Source organism: Pristiophorus japonicus, unplaced genomic scaffold, assembly GCF_044704955.1.
Source record: "Pristiophorus japonicus isolate sPriJap1 unplaced genomic scaffold, sPriJap1.hap1 HAP1_SCAFFOLD_296, whole genome shotgun sequence".
NCBI classification, from domain to species: domain Eukaryota; kingdom Metazoa; phylum Chordata; class Chondrichthyes; family Pristiophoridae; genus Pristiophorus; species Pristiophorus japonicus.
In genome coordinates this window covers 498,025-513,417 of record NW_027252735.1, presented here as the reverse complement: position 1 = coordinate 513,417, position 15,393 = coordinate 498,025, and the positions used below count along the sequence as shown (strand labels likewise).

The 15,393-nt window shown below is 45.9% G+C and overlaps 1 non-coding gene across 1 annotated transcript; it reads left to right on the top strand.

Annotated features, from left to right (window-relative positions):
* The first annotated feature begins 11,088 nt into the window (after positions 1 to 11,088).
* trnan-guu (transfer RNA asparagine (anticodon GUU)) lies at positions 11,089 to 11,162 on the top strand. Its single transcript has one exon. It is a non-coding gene; the product is annotated as a tRNA-Asn (tRNA).
* The last annotated feature ends 4,231 nt before the right edge of the window (positions 11,163 to 15,393 follow it).

Sequence of the window (15,393 nt, the reverse complement as noted above, 5' to 3'; positions counted from 1 at the left end):
AGTCCTGGAAACGACCGCAGCTCCGTCACGTTCTGTGGCCTTGGTGCGTTGTCGATTGCCTCCATCTACGAATCGGTGGGCCTGATGCCGTCCGCCGCAATTCTTCTCCCCAGGAACTCCACTTCAGGCGCCAGGACAACGCACTTCGAGCATTTTAACCTTTGCCCCACGCGATTAAGCCGACTAAGAACCTCCTCCAGGTTCTGCAGATGCTCATCTGTGTTCCGACCTGTAACCAAGATGTTGTCCTGGAAGACCACGGTGCGCGGGACCGAATTCAGTAAGCTTTCCATGTTTCTCTGGAATATTGCCGAGGCTGATCGAATCCCAAATGGGCATCTGTTGTGAATGAAGAGACCCTTGTGCGTGTTGATGCAGGTGAGGCCCTTCGATGATTCCTCCAGCTGCTGCGTCATGTAGGCCGAGGTCAAGTCCAGCTTCGTGAACGTCTTTCCTCCGCCAGCGTCGCAAAAAGGTTGTCTGCCTTTGGTAGTGGGTATTGATCCTGAAGGGAGAAACATTTGATAGTTACTTTGTAATCACCACAGAATCTGGCGGTGCCCTCTCCCTTGAGGACTGGAACAATCGGACTGGTCCGCTCGTTGAATATGATTAGCAAAATGATGCCCTCTCGTTGCAGCCTGTCCAGCTCGATCTCCACCCTCTCTCTCATCATGTACGGTACTGCTCTCGCTTTGTGATGGATAGGTCGCGCCCCGGGAATTAGGTGGATCTGCACTTTTGCTCTTTGGAACTTCACGATGCCTGGTTCGAACAACGAGGGAAATTTGTTTAAGACCTGGGCAGACGAAATGTCGTCGACGGGCGAGAGCACCCGGATGTTGTTCCTGTTCCAGCGTATATTCCCCAGCCAGCTCCTGCCGAGCAGCGTGGGGCCATCGCCCGGTACCACCCAGAGTGGTAACTTGTGTATCGCTCCATCGTAGGAGACCTTTACAGTAGCACTGCCGATTACGGGATCAGTTCATTTGTGTAAGTTCTCAGTTTAGTGCGAATGGGAGTCAGGACTGGCCTTGAGGCCTTGCTGCACCACAATTTATCGAAAGTCTTTCTGCTCATAATGGACTGGCTCGCGCCCATGTCTTGCTCCATTGACACCGGGAGTCCATTTAATTCAACCTTCAGCATTATCGGGGGCACTTTGTGGTCAATGTATGCACCCCATATACCTCTACCTCCTCGGTCTGATGCTCTGGTTCGTTGTGATCTGCCGTGGATCTGCCCTCCTCTGCAACATAGTGGTTTGCAGGATTAGCAGGGTTTGCAGCTTGCCTGCACATTCGTTGCAGGTGTCCCATTGTTCCACAGCCCTTGCAAACGTATCCTTTGAAGCGGCGTGAATGGAAACGATGATCACCCTCACAGCGGCAACAAGATGTTAATGGCGTAGCATTCATCACCCTTGATGGTGGACTCTGAGACATCTGCAGACGTACAGCTGCAGGCATGTGAGGCCTGCCCTGTACGTAACGATTTGAAAACAACATTACTTTGTTCACAGTACTTGTACAGTACTCGTGTGCTGAGAGATTTGTTTGGTATTGTCACTGGTGGCGATGAACGCTTGGGCTATCGCTATGGCTTTACTCAAGGTTGGGGTCTCGACTGTCAAAAGTAGTTTACGAAGTATTACTTCATGGCCAATGCCAAGTACAAAGAAGTCCCTGAGCATGTGCTCCAAATGTCCTTCAAATTCCAAATGCCTGCAAGGTGTCTTTGCTCGATGACATAGCTCGCCACTTCCTGGCCTTCAGACCTTTTGCACATGTCGAACCGGAACCTCGCCATCAGAACGCTTTCCTTCAGGTTAAGATGCTCCCGGACCAGTGTGCACAAATCAACATACGATTTCTCTGTGCGTTTCGCTGGAGCAAGCAGCTTTTGTATGAGGCCATAAGATGGTGCCCCGCCAACAGTGAGGTGAATCGCCCTTCCTTTGGCAGCATTCGCTTCTCCTTCCAGCTCGCTGGCCACGAAGTATTGGTCGAGTCGCTCCACTAAGGTTTCCCAATCATCTCCCTCCGAAAATTTCTCCAGGATGCCCATTGGTCTCTACATCGTTGCGGTGGGGTTCGTCATCTGTATCTCATCGCCAGTTGTAGTGCATGAATAAAGAGTCTGACCAGATACTGTGAGCTCAAAGTAATTTGTGACCTTTGTCTTTTATTGCAGGTCTCCAGAGTGCTTCTCCAGCCTGTGAGGCCTCCTTAAGTACAAGTGCTCCCAAGGGATTGTGGGATCCCTTTGGACTCCAGGGGATTAGCCCTCTGGTGGTTAAACAAGGTATTTACAGGTTTACATGCATAACACTTGTTTGCATAAGTTCTATGCAAATTGAAAGGGCTCATTCGGTATTTAAACGTGGAATCTCTCGCAAATTGCCATTAACAACCCTGAAGTGAGAATCATACCCCTGGACCAACGAAACGACTGCTTGACAAGAATGGCGATAAAGTGTAACCATTATAAAAGCATGTTATTGTGTGTATCTATTCTTTGTAGCAGGAGCACACGAGACCGAATCAGTGACTTTGCATTTTTGACCTGTCTTCTGAAGCGCCGCACGGTCCCACTCCGACAGTCAATGAGCTGTTGGGACGTTAGTGTATCCAGGCTGTGGGTGGCCACCCCGGGCGCAGCAGAGGGGTTTCTGCATTAGTTCTGGGTGGGGGCAGTATTTCCCCTTCTCTCTTCCTCTTGTCGATATCCCTGTGCTTTTATTTCTTTGTTTATTCCTCGTCTCAGTTTCTAGTGTTTAAAAGGGAACAAAAGATGAAATGGGTTTCATTGTAGAAAAGAATTTCTCTCGCTCAAAGTTAGATGCACCACCGTTGCACCATGAGGCCAAGGCAGCTCGCCGTTGATATTCAGGTTCACATATAAATATATATAAATATATCTACATGCATCGTAGCTGTTCCCTGGTGGTCGAGGGGTTAAGATCCGACGCACTAACCTGGTAACGATACTCGATCAATTTGTCAAATAAAAATAATTGAGGTCTGTGAGACGATTAGTAATTGCTGTAATCACCATGAATAACCCCATTACTTTCTGTTACGGACCAAGCTTACAGATTCTCTTGTTTCTCCTACCCGTTGCTGGACACATGTTCCGGGTTTAAGATTGAGTTCACTGATCGCGGGGAGACGGTAGGAGCCTCTGTGACCCCACTGTGAGGATGTGGAAGTGAACACGGTGGCTGGGTGATCCGTGACATTTCTGTAAAGGGCAGCGGAGGAGAAGGATTGAGAACTTACAGTGTGGGACAGAAGTTGTTTAAGGTGAGCCAACACATTCCCGATCAGCACAGAAGGAGCTCACTGGTCAGCTCCCCTTTGTTGTGTCTGCTGTGCCAGAGGTTTCTGTAGTGTAGCGGTTATCACGTGTGCTTTATACGTGAAAGGTCCCTGGTTCAATCCTGGGCGGGAACATTATGTTTAAAGTTGCTATAGTGGAACAATCCGAGGTGAGTTTCGTCTCCTGGCAAATGCTGCCTGACCTGCTGAGATTTCCAGCAATTGCTGTTTTTATTTGCTATTTATTCTCCCGGCAAAAGGGCTCCCTTATTCCTTAATTGCTCTTTATTCCACTTCAATAAATAGATAACTTTGAGTGAGAGAAAACGGATCCACCGGGGACCTTTCGCGTGTGAGGCCAACGTGATATCCGCTACACTGCAGCATATCAAAGGGCGAGAAACCACTGAATATAAAGGATGAGCTCACAAATATCAGGGGCAGTGCAGTCTGGTCAACGTCAAACCCTCCTTTCTTATTCAGCAGAGGCATGAACGGGAGTCAGACGCCACAAAGTCGCCATTAAAGACAAAAATTCAAATAACACTTCCAAATCTTTTCACTGCAAAATTCTTGCACTTTATTTGAAATCCTACGATGTTGAATCTGAAAATGAGCACCGTGGGATTTTATCTTCACGACTGATTCTATTTTCTGTGCATGGTCGGATTAACCAGTGCTGTTAAATTTGACAAAAGTTGCCCCAGATTCCCGGTGTCATCAGCAATGAAGATTTTGAAACAATCCCCGACAAAAATTGTGTAAAATGGGATCTGGTTTAACAGTTAACATGCAAAACACAGAAGAAATGATTGAAGTGTCGACTGTCCCTCAGTCAGCATTTCTTTCATTCTGCAAAAGATGGCATTGGGTTAAGTAATGATGCTTTCCCGTGAAATAAAAACAAAAGTTCAACAAAAAAACGGACGGTGACTGGCAAGTGAGCACTGCTTCTGACTCCGAGTGGGAATGGGCGGGGTTTTAAAAGCCCTTATTTTGAGGAACGTTCATATAGATAAACATCTCATATTCGTTGTGTAGAGCAAGTGGTGCAACGGTAACACATCTCACTCGAGATGAGGACACTGCTATCGAAATCATGTCAGGGTTCCTGACCTTTGGGATAATTCCGGAATCAATATTTTCTTTACTGTGTCTTAATAACCAGACCCTTGCTCCAAGGTCTGTCTCACTGTTTCCCCGGTGTCAGGCAGAGATGCGCCTGCTGCCCTCATTTATTTCATGTGACAGGACACAAAAGTTCAAAATCAACCTGCAGGTGGCCAAACACAGCAGCATCAAGTCAGGATGGCTGAGCGGTCAAAGGTGCTGTGTTTGGATTGCAATTGCATGTGGAGGAGTGGGTTCAAATCCAATGTCTGACACTTTCTGCTTTTAATCATTGAGCGAAACTCATTGTTTGACACCTCGACCAACTCTTTAAAAGTGGCATTCTGCAGTTCACCTGCTCGCTTCACATTTCCGTCTGACCTGGTGCTGAAAGTGGAGATGTTTCCGCAGTGTAGCGGTTAACACGTTCGCCTCACACGCGAAAGCTCACCGGGCGGGAATATTTTCTGGAGCTTTCTCCTCATGCATGCTCAGGGGCAAGTTTGTTCTCCTGTGAAAAGTCATGAGATGATAAGCATGTAAGGATTAGGAGCAGGAGTAGGCCTTTCAGCCCCTCGAGCCTGGTCCACCATTCAAGAAGATCCTGGCAGTTCGTCGACAGCAAGTTTAAACATCTGGGGCGGAGCCAACAGGCGCCTGTCTGCAATCAGCGACAAAAACCCGCATTTGGCAGAAGCCCCACTCGATCAATTGGGAGAGCATGAAACTCTTAATCTTAGGGTCACGGGTTCGAGCCCCACGTTGGGGCTTTTTGTTAAATGTTATCCTGCATTCACCGGAAAACATCATTAATTAACCGATGATCTTCATTTGCATAATTAAAGAAATGCTAACTGAATGAGAGTCAATAATTTAATAATTTTGGACAAACAAGTGAAAGACACCTGGTGCTGGTGGGCAGTTTTGTTGCCTTTGTCATTGATGCTTGATCTACAAGTCTAGTTATCAAATCGTGTGCTCAACCGTCAGTTACCTGTTACAATCAGCGGAGGAGAAACTAGTTTGTTGTCTAATGCTGCCTTTACCTGCACAATGTGTGCTGAGATTATCTGTGCAATATGCATTCAGCAGGATGAATAAAAGCAACGCTTTTTGAAATGCAGGCAATGCATGTTTTGCAATCAATAAAAAGTTGCATTTTCTTTTCATGCCAAGTATTTTACATTAATGCATTGTAATGCCAATGCACTTTTTACCTGGCAAGACTGAAGTACAAGCTGTGATGAACAGAATGAAACAGAAACAGCTACTTGAGAACCCATAGCCTCGACGGTATCTGTGTGAATTGCTCTGCATCGATAATTAGCAGAGCGTAAAGTGGGGAAACTGACGGTGTGGATGAGAAAAGGCCGAGCCAAAGTGTAATGTTGGAGATGATCTTGTTTTTGAGAAATGTTTCAAAGAATTTGGCATCGTTGGTTCCATGGTGTAATGGTGAGCACTCTGGACATGAATCCAGCGATCTGAGTTTAAATCTCGGTGGAAACTGAATGCTTGCTGTCGCAGCTGCTAAAAATTTGGGACAAACAAGTGAGAGACACCTGGTGCTGGTGGGCAGTTTTGTTGCCTTTGTCATTGATGCTTGATCTCCAAGTCTCGTTGTCAAATCCTGTGCTCTGTGTTAGCACAGTCCCGCATTGCTGAACTCTTTGCTTCAGCATGCAGTCTGAAGTTTGGATTAAATAACAGGAAGATTGAAGTTTGGATGGTAAAGAGACTGTTAGACAACGTGGTGCCTTGCAGCCAGTGAGATGAGTAACTGGTCATTGTCTGGATGTTAAATATGTGAGTACCTTGTTACGGTGGGAATAATGGAAACTCAGGACTAAACGATTTGATGATGTCTGTATGTTCAGCATTTGAGTGTAACCTTGTTACTATTTCATGACATCTGCAGGTTAAACAAGCAACATTAAGTCTGTCTGTTAATCGATTCAGAAAGCAGTTAGTCAGGATTGTCTAAATGGAACGAATAAGAGTTCAAAGGCTTTTTCAGTATAAAGATGAGACATTTATGGACTGTAGAGACATAGACAGCAGAGACACTGGACATTCGGAAGGTGTGTGTCTCAAGCAGCCACGGAAATCGAAGCAAGCTGCCTTTGTGAAGTGTTCTCAGTAACTTTCATATTTGGTTTGTTTAGTATGAATGTTTAAATAAAAGACCCGATCCTGCCTTTACTACAACGGAGTGTGTGCGGGTAATTCGACGTTAAAAGCAACGAAGCGAAAAGAGCAAGACAGCTGTTTGCAACATTTTGGTGACCCCGACGTGATTTTCAAAAGTTCGTTAGCTTATTCGAAGTCCCCGACATGAAGCAGAAAGTTGGCTGAGTTGTTGGAAGAAGTGTTTCCCACACATCAGTTCGAGGGGTGAGCATTCTCTTAGTTGTCGTGATTAAAGGGATCTTCAGTTAGTAATGGGAGGCTCAGGGGATATTCCAGTTGAGCTCCAGCCATTTCTTAATGAGTGGATTGAGTCGAAAGGGGGAACCTATGGGATAAGACAGGAAACAATGACAGGAGGATGGAGAGAGACACGGCAGTCCTTAGTGAAGAGTGTCCAGTTAAAAAAGATTAAAGTGTTTGGGTGAAAAAGTGATAAAAAGAGAAAAGCGTTAGTGTTGCAGTGTCTCATGCTGGGGATTCAAACGTTAGGAGAAGAGGCTGAGGCTCGAGATAGGGAAGTCTCAGAACTCAGAGAGCAGCTAACAGCAGTGAGTAAAGAAGTAGAGAATTGGTGATTTCAGGCACTCGGGGCAGCCAGGACTCTTCTGACACTGGATCAGCATCTTGCTGATGAACAGAAGCGTAATCAAGATCTAGAGAAAGGAATATCTAAGCTGCAGCAGATGGTGGTCTTAGGTTGCCCACGGAGACAGCAATTGATAAAGCTGGGTGGTATTCGGAGGATTCTCCGGGTCTGAGAGTTGAAAAGGGGATTAAGGGACAGGGAGAATGCCCACGGTTCCCTTCCACAGCTCCTTTGTCTTCTCTGACTTCGGAACCTTGAACCCGTGTGGTTCACGTGGCAACGTTAGGATCGGAGGCGGAGCAGTTAGATGCCTCTTCGGTTACTCAGGCGCTTAACACCCCACAACATTAAACACGACCTTCCGGTATTGTGGAGAGTGGGTGAAGCACGCTCGAGCGGACAAGGCGAGAGCAGGATCATGATTCCTCTACTCCCTGTGGAGCTCGTGAAGGGAACACGACCTTAAGTGGTTTTGGGGATACCTGGTATGAGCGAGGAGGGGTACAGTTACAGGACATGAGAGCTATCCTTCGTGAAGTGGGACCCGCACCTCTTCAGGATCTTAATAAGTTTGCCCAGTGGTTGTGTAATATTCTGGGATAGTGGCAGTCTGGGACATATCAGAGAAACCGAGGGTTCACATGGTTCTGTGAGCTTTAGGGAATCACTGGGGAACGGGAGTAGGTTTTGAAACAACTTCCAGGTCTCATGCTTGGTAGAATAATAGCTGAAATCTTTGTTACTCACTCGGGCCACAGTTAATAAAGCGGCTTGCATTATTACCAGGGGAAGGACCCAGGGAAGCTGGGGAATGTATATTCCAGTTGTGTAAAAGTTTGGGAAGTAATTGGATTGATATCAGTCATTACGGGGATGGTACACCTAGAGAGATCATTTTGACTCTCCTATCCCCGTCAGTAGTTCTGGAAGTAGATGCCTGGGGTGGGGACGATCGTTTTGATAAATGGTTGGCAAGGGTAGAAAGCTTGTATCAGGGAGCTGCAGGAATTTCAGTCATGGAAGTGAGACAGGGGTTACAGCGATGGAAGGCAGAAGGGCCTGAGTGGATGAATCCCGCGAGGAGTCACATAAAAGGAGCAGGACCAGGTGGTGGCCGTCAGTTGATAGAGGACAGGGAGAGACTGGCTAAAGAATTAGAAAAGTTAAAAGAAAAGTTGAAGAATCAGGAAAGAGAAGCTGAGACACAGACAGGAATGATACCTCGGTTCAGTTGCTGAGGTTGGGGGTAGATTCCGCAGGTGAGGGAGGATCCCTATAGGGATGCCGTGCCTCAACCACACATGTCGTTCCTTTAGGACCCTTACTTCAGGATAGGGGTGGCCATACCCTTATCGAGGCTTGTGTGGAAGGGCAGCGGGAAATGGACACAGGGTCTGCCGGACAAATGAAGGTGCTCCTGGAGGAAGGGGATTCCCCTCTTCAGAGACAGTTCCCCAACACCCCAGATACACGAGGAGCAGTTACTGAACAGTCAGAGATGAAAGCAGTGGGAGAAGCTTATTCAGAAACATTTAAAGTTTCTGCAGGAATGGGCTGTCTCAGAACTGATGAGATGTTCAGTGAAAAGCTCAAATGTGGGAGTTACAAACATGATCTTAAAGGATGTGAAATAGAAGTTGGATTGTTGCAAATGTCGAGAGAGTGAATTACAGCAGTTCCGAAGGGTGGACTGAGAGAAGGACTGGGTCTCTCGACTGACTATTCAGCATTTCCGTCATCCTTTACTGTATGTTGTTACACTTCTCCCACAAAGCAGAGGAAATTGTTAAAACCTGTGCAGAGGGTAACAGACTTAGTCGAAGACACCGATTGTGAGTTTACATTTCTGAATGTAAACAGCATGGAATTCAGTTGAAAACATCAAAAATTGAAAATTGACTTTTAAATAAAAATGGATATGGTGATCACAGACCAACGGACTTTAAAATGGCATCCTGAGAATCTGAATCTACAACAACCCTACTTTGACCCGAAGCGTGCTGCTATTTGGAAGAAGGAAATACGGAAATGGAATACAACATTTCAACAGCTACAGAGTTTGAATCAAGCAATCGTTGTGGACATTAACCATCAAACTGCGGAAATCGAGAACGTACACACAACTTTGGACCAGATTGGACATGTAAGCTGGTGGGAGTCATTGTTGGGATGGAGCCCGACGGCAACAGGTGTGATGAACACAATGATACACCCTGTCCTTATGCTGGTGCTGGTTCAGCTGGTCGTGCTGGTCATTTTGATTTACTGTGGATGTTGTGTTGGAAAACAAGGACTACAACTGGACAATGCTGTTGAACGAGCTCGAGCCACCATGCAAATGTATGTTACCCAGATAAGACCTGCAGAGAGGCGAGGAGAAGAAGTGGGGGAATGTGAGAGCACAGTCCCGCATTGCTGAACTCTTTGCTTCAGCACGCAGTCTGAAGTTTGGATTAAAAAACAGGAAGATTGAAGTTTGGATGGAAAGAGACTGTTAGACAATGTGGTGCCTTTAGCCATTGAAATGAGTAACTGGTCATTGTCTGTATGTTAAATATTTGATTGTACCTTTGTTACTATTTAATGACATCTGTAGGTTAAACAAGCAATATTAAGTCTGTGTGTTAAACAATTCACAAAGCCGCTTGCTGTGATTGTCTAAATGTAAAGAAATAAGAGTATAAAGATAAGACTCACACACGCAGACACCAGAGACACTGGACATTCGGAAGGTGTGTGTCTCAAGCAGCCATGGAAATCGAAGCAAGCTGCCTTTGTGAAGTGTCCTCAGTAACTTTCATACTTGGTTTGTTTGGTATGAATGTTTAAATAAAAGACCCGATCCTGCCTTTACTACAACTGAATGTGTGTGGGTAATTCGAGGTTAAAAGCAACGAAGCAAAAAGAGCAAGACAGCTGTTTACAACATTTTGTAACAGGTAACTGATGGTTGAGCACACGATTTGATAACTAGACTTGTAGATCAAGCATCAATGACAACGGCAACAAAACTGCCCACCAGCACCAGGTGTCTTTCACTTGTTTGTCCCAAATTTTCAGCAGCTGGGACAACAAGGAATCAGGTTCCACCGAGATTTGAACTCAGATCCCAGAGTGCTCACCATTACACTATGGAACCAACCATGGTAAAATATTTGAAACAATTCTCAAAAACAACAAAATCATCTCCAACAGTACACTTTGGCTCGGCCTTTTCTCATCCACACCATCAGTTTCCTCTCTTTGCTCTCTGCTAATTATCGATGCAGAACAATTCACACAGATGCCATCGAGGCTATGGTTTTTCAAGTAGCTGTTTCTGTTTCACACTGTTCATCACAGCTTGTACTTCAGTCTTGCCAGGTAAAAAGTGCGTTGGCATTGCAATGTATGAATGTAAAATGCTTGGCATGGAAAGAAAATGCAAAGTTTTGTGGAGTTAGTGAGTAGGTGACGAGGTTTGGGGTTGATGTGCGTTGCTTTCAATCTTTGAAATTTCACCAAGCAAAGAAACGGTGAATTGAACTGTCCCTGTTAGCATTGTGTTTGCGTTAAATCACAGCAATATCCGCAGTCAGGACCTGAAAAGGAATTAATACCTAATACCGGCTTCGGGACTATCAGAATACTTCGTCACAGACAAGGCACCGGAAGGCTGGAAGGTAGATCACACCGGTTGTGGGAGAGCTGGTTGGTGGTGACATGGAAGTGTCTGCAGTGTGCGGGACCAGACTGCTTCCACACATCCACAATGAATGTCCCACCCTTTACTTGGGAAAAGTACAACTGAGAGTGGACAAGTTCCATCCCGGTCAGAGCAATCTGAAGCTTTAACTGACTGACACCCTGGTTTGGGATGTCTTGCAGTGTGTAATTGCGTCAGTCTCTGTGGCGCAATGGGTTAGCGCGTTCGGCTGTTAACCGAAAGGTTGGTGGTTCGAGCCCACCCAGGGACGAAGCATTTAACTGTTTTTCCCCGTGGATTCGGTGCTGCACAATTCCAGGTTGTCATTGTGCGTTTTGGCTACGCGAATATATTCCACAAACATTGCCAGCTGTGCTGTTATCCAGTGAGTTCCCACTCCAATACTTTTATGAGCATTCAGTTTGAATGTATACAGAACTGAACAGAGATATCAGAAAATTTAACAAGGTTGTGGGACATTGTTTTTTGTTAATATTGAACCACTATTATGAATAAATCCATTTCTTCAAATATTTGATTGAACATGTTTTCAAAATGTTTCCACGCAGTTTTGAACCAGGGACATTTCGCGTGTGAGGTGAATCTAATAACCACTACATTACGGAAACACTACAGCAATGTTCGGAACATAACCAGAGCTTTAACCTACACAGCTGGCCTCTACTTCAGGACCTGGTTTTATGAGAATAGAGTGATGGTGCTATATTTAGGAAGGCTGTGAGTGTGGCAGGAATTGATCTCGTGTTTCCCAGACTTTACACATAGGAACAGGAGGTGGCCATTTAGCAGCGAGTGGTTAGGATCTGGAATGCACGGCTTGAAAGGGTGGTGGAGGCAGACTCAATCTTATCTTTCAAACGGGAGCTGGATCAGTGTCTGAAGGAAAAACAATTGCAGGGCTACGGGGAAAGGGCGGGGGAGTGGGACTCGCTGAGAGTCGGCACGGGCTCGACGGGCCGAATGGCCTTCCGTGCTGTAACCATTCCATGATTCTATAAGTTAGTGGCACATTTCATAGTGTGGGTGGAAGCAGAACATTGCAAAGGGACATGGATTGAGTCGGCAAAACTAGAGGCATCTGATTCAGGAGATTCGGGGGGCGCGGAAAGTCGGAAGTTGAATGACTTTGAAAGGAACATTTTTGTTTTGTGCAGTTACGGTCAGAGAAATGTTTGTGAAAGGAATTTTTTGAACAGAGGAATGCAGCATTTAATCTTCTGCCTTAACACTTCTTCCTGGGTGTCGGGGTCACATTTCTTTTCGAGGTTATTCTTCTCAAAAAGGAGTTAGATGTAGTCTTCAGACTAGGGGGATCAAGGGCTATGGCGAGAAAGCAGGAATGGGGTATTGAAGTTGCATGTTCAGCCATGAACTCATTGAATGGCGGTGTAGGCTCAAAGGGCCGAATGGCCTACCCCTGCACCTATTTTCTATGTTTTCTATGTTTCTTGAATTTATATTTTCTTTGGTGTTTCACAATAACCAGACCTTTGCTCTAAAGTCTTTCTCACTGTTTGCCCAGTCTCCTGTTGATGTACCAGCAATGAACATTTTGAACCAGACACCGAAAACACACTGTGCAAATTGGGACATGCTTTAACAGTTAACGTGGGGCTCGAACCCCAAATTCGAGATTAAGATTCTCATGCTCGACCGATTGATCTCGTGGGGCTTCTACCAAATAGACGTTTTTGTCGTTGATTGCAGCCAGGCGCCTGTTGGCTCCGCCCCAGATGTTTAAACTTGCTGTCAAGGAAGTGCCAGGATCTTCTTGAATGGTGGACCAGGCTCAAGGGGCCGAATGGCCTACTCCGGCCCCTAATCCTTACATGTTTATGACCTTATGACCTTTCACAGGAGAACAAACTCGCCCCTGAGCATGCATGAGGAGATAGCTCCAGAAAATATTCCCACCCGGTGAGCTTTCGCGTGTGGGGCGAACGTGTTAACCGCTACACTGCGGAAACATCTCCACTTTCAGCACCCGGTCAGACGGAAATGTTAAGCGAGCAGGTGAACTGCTGAATCCCACTTTGAAGGAGTTGATCGTGGTGTCAAACAATGAGTTTCACTTAATGATTAAAAATAAGAAATGTCAGATTTAAACACAGACCTCGAGAGAAGACTGCAACCTGAACACAGCACCTGAGACCGCTCGGCCATCCTGACTATTTAATGCTGTATGTGGCCATCTGCAGGTTGATTTTGAACTTTTGTATCCTGTCACATGAAATAAATGAAGACAGCAGGCGTATCTCTGTCTGACACCGGGGAAACAGTGAGACAGACCTTGGAGCAAGGGTCTGGTTATTGCCAAACAGCAAAGAATATATTAATTCTGGAAGAACAATATCTAAAAGTACAGTAACCCTGATGTGATTTAAACACGCTACCTTCGGAACTGAAATCAGTCACGCTACCATTGCGCCACGAGGTCTACGTCATAAGACTCAGATGTTCGTCGATATGAAGGTGTCACAATACAAGGAGCTTTAAAATCTCCGCCCATTCCCACCTGGTGTCAGAAGCAACACTCACCTCCCAGTCACTGTATATTTTTTTCTAAAACTTTTGTGTTGCTTTCACGGGAAAGCATCATTAATTAACCCCTCACCTTCTTTTGCACAATGAAAGAAATGCTAACTGAGGGACAGTCGATACTTCAATCATTTGTGCTTTGCTTTGGGGAGCGGGCAGGGAAGTGGACCTGAGTCCATGATCGGATCAGCCATAATCGTATTAAATGTCGGAGCAGGCTCAAGGGGTGTATGGCCGACTCATGCTCCTATTTCTTATGTTCTTATGTTATTCTGCATGTTGACCCATTTTACACACTGTATTCTAGGATCTGGTTCAAAATCTTCATTGCCGATGACATCAGGAATCTGGGGCAACTTTTGTCAAATTTAACAGCACCGGTTATTCCGACCATGCACAGAAAATAGAATCAGTAGTGAAGATAAAAGCCCATGGTGCTCATTTTCAGATTCAACGCAGTAGGATTTCAAATAAAGTTTCAGAATTTTACAGTGAAAAGATTTGGAAGTGTTATTGCATTTGTGTCTTTAATTAAACTTTGTGGCGTCTGACTCCCGTTCATGCCTCAGCTGAATAAGAAAGGAGAGTTTGACGTTGACCAGACTGCACTGCCCCTGATATTTGTGAGCTCATCCTTTATATTCAGTGGTTTCTCGCCCTTTGATGGGCTGCAGTGTAGCGGATATCACGTTGGCGTCACACGCGAAATGTCCCCGGTGAATCCGTTTTCTCTCACTGAAAGTTATCTATGTATTGAAGTGAAATAAAGAGCACTTAAGGAATAAGGGATCACTTTTGCCAGGAGAATAAATAGCAAATAAAAACAGCAAATGCTGGAAATCTCAGCAGGTCAGGCAGCATTTGCCAGGAGACGAAACTCGCCTCTGATTGTTCCTCGAAAGCAAGTTTAAACATAATGCTCCTTCCCGGGATCGAACCTCATACCTTTCATGTGTAATGCAAACATGATAAGCACACGTGATAACCACTACACGACAGAAACCTCTGGCACAGCTGGCACAACAGAGGGGAGCTGACCAGTGAGCTCCCTCTGTGCTGATCAGGAATGTGTTGGCTCACCTGAAACAACTTCTGTCCCACACTGAAAGTTCTCAATCCTTCTCCTCCGCTGCCCTTTACAGAAATGTCACGGATCACCCAGCCACCGTGTTCACTTCCACATCCTCACAGTGGGGCCACAGAGGCTCCTACCGTCTCCCCGCGATCAGCGAACTCGTCCAGTTTACTAAATTAAACCCGGAATACGTGCCCGGCAAAGGGCAGGAGAAGCCAGATCGTCTGTAAGCTCGGTCTATCACAGAAAGTATTGGTATTCATGGTGATGACAGCAATTATTAATCGTCTCACAAACCTCAATTATTTTTATGCGATGAACTGATCGACAATTGAAACCAGGTTAGTGCGCCGGATCTTAACCCCTCGACCACCAGGGAACAGTTATGATACATGTAGATATATTTATATATATTCTTATTTGAACCTGAATATCAACGGCTAGCTACCTAGACATCATGGTGCAATGGAAGTGCGTCTATCTTTGAGTGAGAGAAATTGTTCCACAGTGACACCCATTTCATCTTTTGTTCCCTTTTAAACACTAGAAACTGAGACAGGGGGAATAAATAGAGAAATAAAAGCACAGGGATATAGACAAGAGGAAGAGAGAAGGGGAAAGATACTGACCCCACCCAGAACTAATGCAGAAACCCCTCTGCTGCGCTCGGGGTGGCCACCCACAGCCTGGATACACTAACGGGAGAACACCAGCGGCAGGTCGGGGCCATAAAAGGAACGATGAGCGGCCCTGGGAGCAGCTTGGAGGTCCCGGGAGACTACTCCAGGGAGCAGCGCGAGCTGGTGCAGGAGGGCGGCGGCAGCGAAGAGTGACGTCATCAAGGTCCAGGTCGGTGATTGGAGCGTGG